Source organism: Phascolarctos cinereus, unplaced genomic scaffold, assembly GCF_003287225.1.
Source record: "Phascolarctos cinereus isolate Bilbo 61053 unplaced genomic scaffold, phaCin_HiC Scaffold_2;HRSCAF=192, whole genome shotgun sequence".
In the NCBI taxonomy this organism is placed as follows: domain Eukaryota; kingdom Metazoa; phylum Chordata; class Mammalia; order Diprotodontia; family Phascolarctidae; genus Phascolarctos; species Phascolarctos cinereus.
The window spans coordinates 2,386,105-2,393,025 of NW_027555625.1; positions in this window are offsets into that span (position 1 = coordinate 2,386,105).

The window sequence follows — 6,921 nt, forward strand, 5'->3', positions numbered from 1 at the left end:
TTGTACTCTGAGCACTTCAGTTTTCTCTCTGGGGATGGGTAGCATTTTTCAGCATGAGTCCTTTGGAATTGTCTTGGATCATTGCATTGATTGGAGTAGCCAAGTCATTCACCATTGGTCATTGTTACAATGTTGCTGCTTCTGTGTGCAAGGTTCTCACAATTCTGCTTACTTCACTTTGCATCAGTCTGCGTAGGTCTCCCCAGGTTTTTCTGAAACTACCTTCTTTGTTATTTCTTGTAGCACTAATAGCATTGCATCACAATCATGTATCAAAAATTGCTCAGCCATTCCCCAGTTGTGGCATCCTCTCAATCTCCAATTCTTTGCACCACAGAAAGAGCCACTACAAATATTTTTTATACATACAGGCCCTTTTCCTTCCTCTTTGCTCTCCTTATTATACAGAACTAATAGTAGTATTGCTGAGTCAAAGAGCTTCCACAGCCTTTTTTTTATTGATGGGGTGCTTTGGCGCTTGTGTTTGGGTGCTTGTGCTTGTACTTGTACCCCAATTTCTCCCTAGCCTCAGAAACACTAACCCTGACAGTTTCTCCCCAGCCCAAGGACACTGTGCCTAGCAGTTATTCATGCATGGGCCTCAGCATAACCCTTATCTCTCTCCCTGGTACAGCTACACAGAGCTGGGGTGCTCAGGCCCCAGCCCTCAGATCATGTCTCTGGAAGCCTCCCAATTCCTTAGTAGTTCCTGTCTTGTAAGAAAGTTTTCCCTTGTTGCAGAACATTCCATCATCAAGACAGAGGGAGAGGGGTGTCCTTGGCCAGCCCAAGGACTCTTCCTCCTGCCAGACTCCAAAGATCCATCCCCCGCCCTGTCTGGTATACTCCCTGTACTTTCCCACCCATAGCCCCCAAAGACACCTGCACCTTTGGATTACTTCATCAGTGTTCCTGGAATTTCTTTCCCATGCTCTTCTCCATATAAACCCTAGCTCTAACCCTCATCGGGGCTGCTTGATTTGGGTGTGCATACCCCTTGCAGCCGCACACTAATAAACCCACATTTTAAATTACATCTGGGTCTCACTCGCTGATTTCTCAGTACAACATTATCTCTTTGGGCAGAGTAGAATCTATATTTAAACCCAGGTCCTCTGCCTCCAAATCACATGTTCTTTCTCCTGTATGTTGCTGCCTTATACTAAAAATGGAAGCATCAGACTAGAATCTATACTTCTCCTTCAAAAGACAAATAAAGGGTGGGACATGATCACTTTTTATATTGTGACTGTAGGCATTACAAAGTATTTCATGGATACTTCATCATTTCTTATTGAAGCACTCACAATAAGTCTTCTATAGGAAGACCACAGAAATAATTATAGCTTATATACCACCCTCAGTTGTAGAGGATGGAGAGGTAGATAAAATATGAAGAATATAATAAGACTTTACAAATTAAATCAGTATATTTTAATATTCTGTGACTTCAATGCAAAGGTGAACATAGGAGAGAATGGCAAAAATGCATTGGAAAACATGATCAGGAAGAAATGAGAGTTCTCAAAGGCTTCTTGAATTATACAAGTGCACTATATCTATGTGTCATGAATACTTTCCTAAAAAAAAAAAAGAATCAGAAGGTGTAAAATATGGCAAGCACCAATTAACACTACCAAAAAAATTAATTATGTTTAAATGGATAGCAAGTGACTGATTGAGATGTGGGAGTCATTTCCAAATCTGCCTACAATCAGAAAACCAGCTTGTTAGAACAAAAGTCAAAACCAATACCAAACTAAAAGAAAGAATAAAAATGAGGAGACATATGGTATCCAAGAACAGCAACTCCAGTATGATCTTTTTATATAATCTGTTGATGCCAAAAAAAAAAAAGGGAAATGATAAAAAGAACATGCTGATACAGTCTTGATTTCCTAAGGAAGTTTAACTGATGTAAATCCATCATTAAAACAATGAGGCCAAAATAGCTAAGAAACTCCTTAGCCAGAAAAGATGTAATCTCCTTGCCAGGCATAAAGTTATGGCATCCAAGGGAAACACCATTTTTGAATACAAACTCATTTGTAAAATGTTATAGCTGTGTATGGTAGAAAATTATGAGCAGCTTCAACTTCATACAAGAATAAGAGCTAGTAAAGGAAAAAATTGAGCTTACAGAAAGTTTGGTGAGATATTCAGTGAAGAAAAGTCATTCCAGTGGCACTTGAGCACAAAACTGGAATGAAGATGATAGGCCAAAAAGTGTAAAAGATCTTTTTGACAACAACAATAATAAATTAAGCAAACTCTTCATCAATGACAGTGGTGCCACTACATTGTACTCTAACATCACGTGTCTGGGGTGCTACCTAACACAGCAGAAACAACACCAAAGAAAACAAAGTGGGAAGAGCAATTGAACTCAACCAAATGTACATGGAGGAAGTCCATGCTAGAGGTAACATATTTTTGAGGGCATTGAGAGACTGATTCTCAAAGTAACATAAAAAACTGGGAACACTAAAGACTTAAAAAAACCTCAGACGTTATTACAAAAATAATGAACTAGATATATCACCACCTACTTGGATGTCTCTTTTTGTCTTCTCTAACAAATTTCATTGAGCATGATTTACACAAGCACCAACAGCATCCTTGATGAAGTCGTGGAAAGAAAGAGGTGGGGTCTGAAAATGGTGCTCCAGAGAAGACCCAGCCTTGACAGTAGGATTACTGGTGGAAAAGGACAGGAAATTCAAGATGCTTTCATACGTGTCACTTGTTGACTAGAGAAAAGCATGAGATTCAGTAGCATCAGATGGAGCCATAATGGCTGTCCCCTAACAAAGGCCCTTTTGTGCACATGTCAAAATAATATAAAATTGATCTAAACATGCACCAACAACAACACTTGGTTTAATGACTCTGTGTGGCTTTCAAACCCACCTTACTCTCCACCACAGACTCTTCAATGCAGTGTCTTTGGCCTCTAGCTGTTTCTTGCTCAGGACACGCCATCTCTCAGCTCTCTACATTTTCCCGGCCTATCCCCCAGCAACTGACATGCTCTCTCTCCTCATCTCCACCTCCAGACTTCTCTGGCTTCCTTTAAGTTCAGCTAAAACTCCACCTTCTAGAGGAATCTAGAATTTTCAAATTCCCCTTAATTCTAGTGCCCTCCCTTGGTTGGTTATTTCCAAATGATCCCATCCATAGCTTGTTTGTACATAGCAGTTTGTCTGTTGTTTCACTACACTACGAGCTTCTCCAGGGCTGGGACTGTAACTTGCCCATTTCTGTATCCTCGGTGCTTAGCAAATGGCCTGGCACACGGTAAGTAAGCATTTAATATCTATTCAGTTTATTGACTGATTGACCAACAATCCTCTGCTCATTAAAAGCATAATAAGGCATCAGAGCCTTACAAACTGTGTGACTCCATGAGGGAGCTCTAACCACAGGATACCCATAACCAAGAGGAACTCTAGCATTCCTTCCAAGTGTCATGGCCAACCAGGTGAGCGCAAGTCCCCTTAACTAGCTTGGACACAGGATGATGAATATTTCAGCCACCATATTTCTTGAATTGTATCTACTTATTATGAGGGCAGTTGCTGTCTGCATCAAAGAAGGCAGGACCTCACTGACAATAGTACAGATAGATTCACGTGGTCTTGAAGAAATATCACCATTGTTAGTATTATTGTTAACCAGTGGGAGTTATATTGAGAATGTTCCAGAGGACCAGGCCTCCTCTGATCCTCAGGTCACTTTACACTTATTTTCAGAATTTCCTCAGGCCCCAGGAGCATCCACACAATGTTGGGTGGGTAGAGTTTCAAAGTACTAGTCATCCCAAAATAGCTGAAGAGATTGACAAGCTCCAGTGAATCTCCAACATGCCCCACCAGGGCTGCAGTTCCCATCTCACTTCCAATTACTGATCATTTGAGGAAAAGAGAGAAACAGCTGATTTTTCAGATTTGAAGAATGAAAGCCCGCTAAGTCCAAGATTTCATTCCAATTCCCTATCTCTGATCAGGAAATCCCTTCCAAGCTAGATTTCAGAAAACAGTCATTAAAAACACCATTGAAGACTTGGAAATTATCTCCTTTACAGAATTTAGGACAGAACAAGCAGAGATTGGTGATGTTTGTGGGGTGTTTGGGGTGGGGGAGCTGAACCAGTGCTTAGCACGGTTTTCTGTACCTGGATTTTGGTGTGTGTCTCTAACTATGGTCAGACAGATTCCTCTTTTCTCTGCTTCGAGTGAACCTGCCTTCTTGGACTTGGCCCAAGGAGAATAAATGAAGACTAAGATGGGAACAAGGCTAGTCTGAAGAGAGGAGGAAGAAGCCTATTCATATTGGCTTCATCAGCTTGCGCTAACTTCAATTCCATAAGCGTTTATTAGGTTGTTATGATGCCCAAAGTCCCATGCTAAGGGATGGAGACAGAAAAGTAATGACAATAATGATCGATAGTGAGCATTCCCATGATGCTTTAAGAGTTGGGCATGCTTTGCCTATGGCATTCCCTTGGCCCACCTACTCTGTTGAGAATGAAATGTGCTTAGTCTCGTTTAGTCTGTCCTTCGGGTACTCAAAGATCCTGCTTCCACGTCTAAGTATCCACTGACCCTCTGTCCTAGAATTCACCAGCAACTTAAATGAGAATTCTTCGACTCCCAGTCAATATTCTGCAAGTTGGTTTTCTTCTCTATTGAAAATCAGAACATCATTCCTCCCTCTCCACAGTCCCTAGGCTCCTCTCCCCTTTCCAGAGGTCACTAACAGCAGCTGGTCAGCAATAGAATCTGCCCTGGCATGGATTGCCACAAGGCTAGTGACTTAAACTCACTGAGGGTGGCCAGGTGCTCTGTGACCCAATTGCCTGGGGGTCAATTCCTCTCCATCCTTCACAATCTGGAGCTCACTGTATTTAATCAAGAAAACAGAATTCAGATGGGAGTTATCTTCAAAATACCTTTGGCCTGGCAGAAAGAGCCATTCACAGATCTCTCTGGGCTGCTGCCTGGGACCTTCCATATCCTAAGGGGGTCACCTGCAGGTGCCTTCTGTCACCTGCCAGCACAGAGCATGGCACCCATTAGGATCTGCCATCATCATGCCTTTCATCACCTAAGGTTAGGGTCACACGCTCTTTCTGTCTTGCCTGGAAGGTCCAAGGAAAGTCATTCGGAGCCTGGATTTTCTCTAGAATGGAAAAATAGATCATTGCAAGCTTCCTGGAAGGGCTAGGCTGGCACTCAAGCCCCAAGTGGAGGACTTGGAGGGGATTGTCAGCCATTCTGCTAAATGTAAACAATGTGCATAGATTATTTTTTGCATTTCCTGAAATGTGTTTGTAATGTCTAGATTCATCATTGCACTCCTCCCCATCAGACAGGCTGAGCTACTGGTGTGGTTGTGAATTCTAACATGAGAAAGAAGGCCTGGAGCCCCTTCTTTGCTTTTCTTTCATTGATTTATAGGTGATCGGACCCAGGGGACATGCTGCAAATGACTCTTCTTCCCAGTAGAATGAAGGGATTAGAGACCATGATCTCCCAGGCCCTCAGGGATCCTTTTCCTGGGTCCCTCTGGGATTGCAGGAAATTCCCATTGCTCACTCTTGTTTTCCATATTCATTTGGCCCTTCCCCACTTACAAGTAAAGAACCAGGCACAATCCCGTGGAGACTTTAAACCATATAACCACTCTCCACCCCTGGACATCCAGGGGGGCCTCTCTGTGAAATGTAAAATCTCCTGCTTTGTATGAAACAGCATAGATAATAGGCTCTGAAATTGAATAAAAGGCAGTGAGGCCTTTTTTATCCTTTGTGATGCTGTCTGCTAGAAGGAGCCCAGACAAAAGCCCTATCCCCAAGAAGCAAGGATTCCGGAGTCCTTCCAATTTCAGCGAGGACTACTCCAATACGCCGGGATTGAAACAGAGGTTGACTCAAACGGTTCTTTGAGGATGTCTCAGCTTTGTCCCAAGTTCTTAAAAATAGGAGCAGACAAAGCTTTTCCCTCTTCTGTGAGGATTTTTTCTCCTATCTGAAAATGCCTGATGCTGGCCTACAGCTCATTAGCAGAACAAAGGTTGATTCTTCCAGGTGCCTCTGGGGATGTCTGGCCCAGATGAAGAGTGAATCTTCTCTAGTGGAGTCCAAAATGAAGGTGAGAAACTCAGGCTGGGAAATGAAAAGCTTTGCCTTTGAGGGCAGGAGACAATGGCCTCTAGGGGAGAGAAGCTGAGGGTTGTTCCTTGCTGGGGAGGGCACTGGCCAAGCAGCCAGCCAAAGACTAGTCAGCAGAGACACTTGAAGGCAGCTGTCATGGCCCCCTCATTTCAAGACCCCACTCCAAGGCTTCTCTCCCCCAGTCAACCTCCCATCAACCTTCATGGCCTGGAACTAAAGTCCCTCCCGGCTGTGCACCTTTGGGTGAGCTCCAGCTTGTCAACGTCCTTCCTAAAATGTGGCATCCAGAGCTGACTGCCATCTTCCCATTGTGGTTGGGGAGAACAGAGTCACATCCTTCTTTCTGGAAGCCAGGCCTCTCCATGAAGCTGCAAATGCCCATGACACTCACTGCCCAAGTGAGGGAGCCTTTGTGATTGCTCCACTGTACTCTTAACCAACCCAGAGCTCACAGTCCACTGAAACCCCCAGAGTCTTTTCAGAAAAACATCTGCCTGGTCATGGTGCCCCATCTCTTGCTTGTGAAGATGATTTTTTGAACCTCAGGGCAAGACTTTACATTTATGCCTGTTGGATTACAGCCCAAGTTTCTAGCCTGTCAAGGTCGTTGGGGGTCTGATCTTGCCAAGTATCACTGGAAAGAAGAGTCTTAGTCCTGGGCCATAGATGGTTCCCAGCTCAGCCCAAGAGTCTCCAGAAGGTGACCTTTCTACCTCTGACCCAGAAGGGTGGAAAGACCCTCCTCA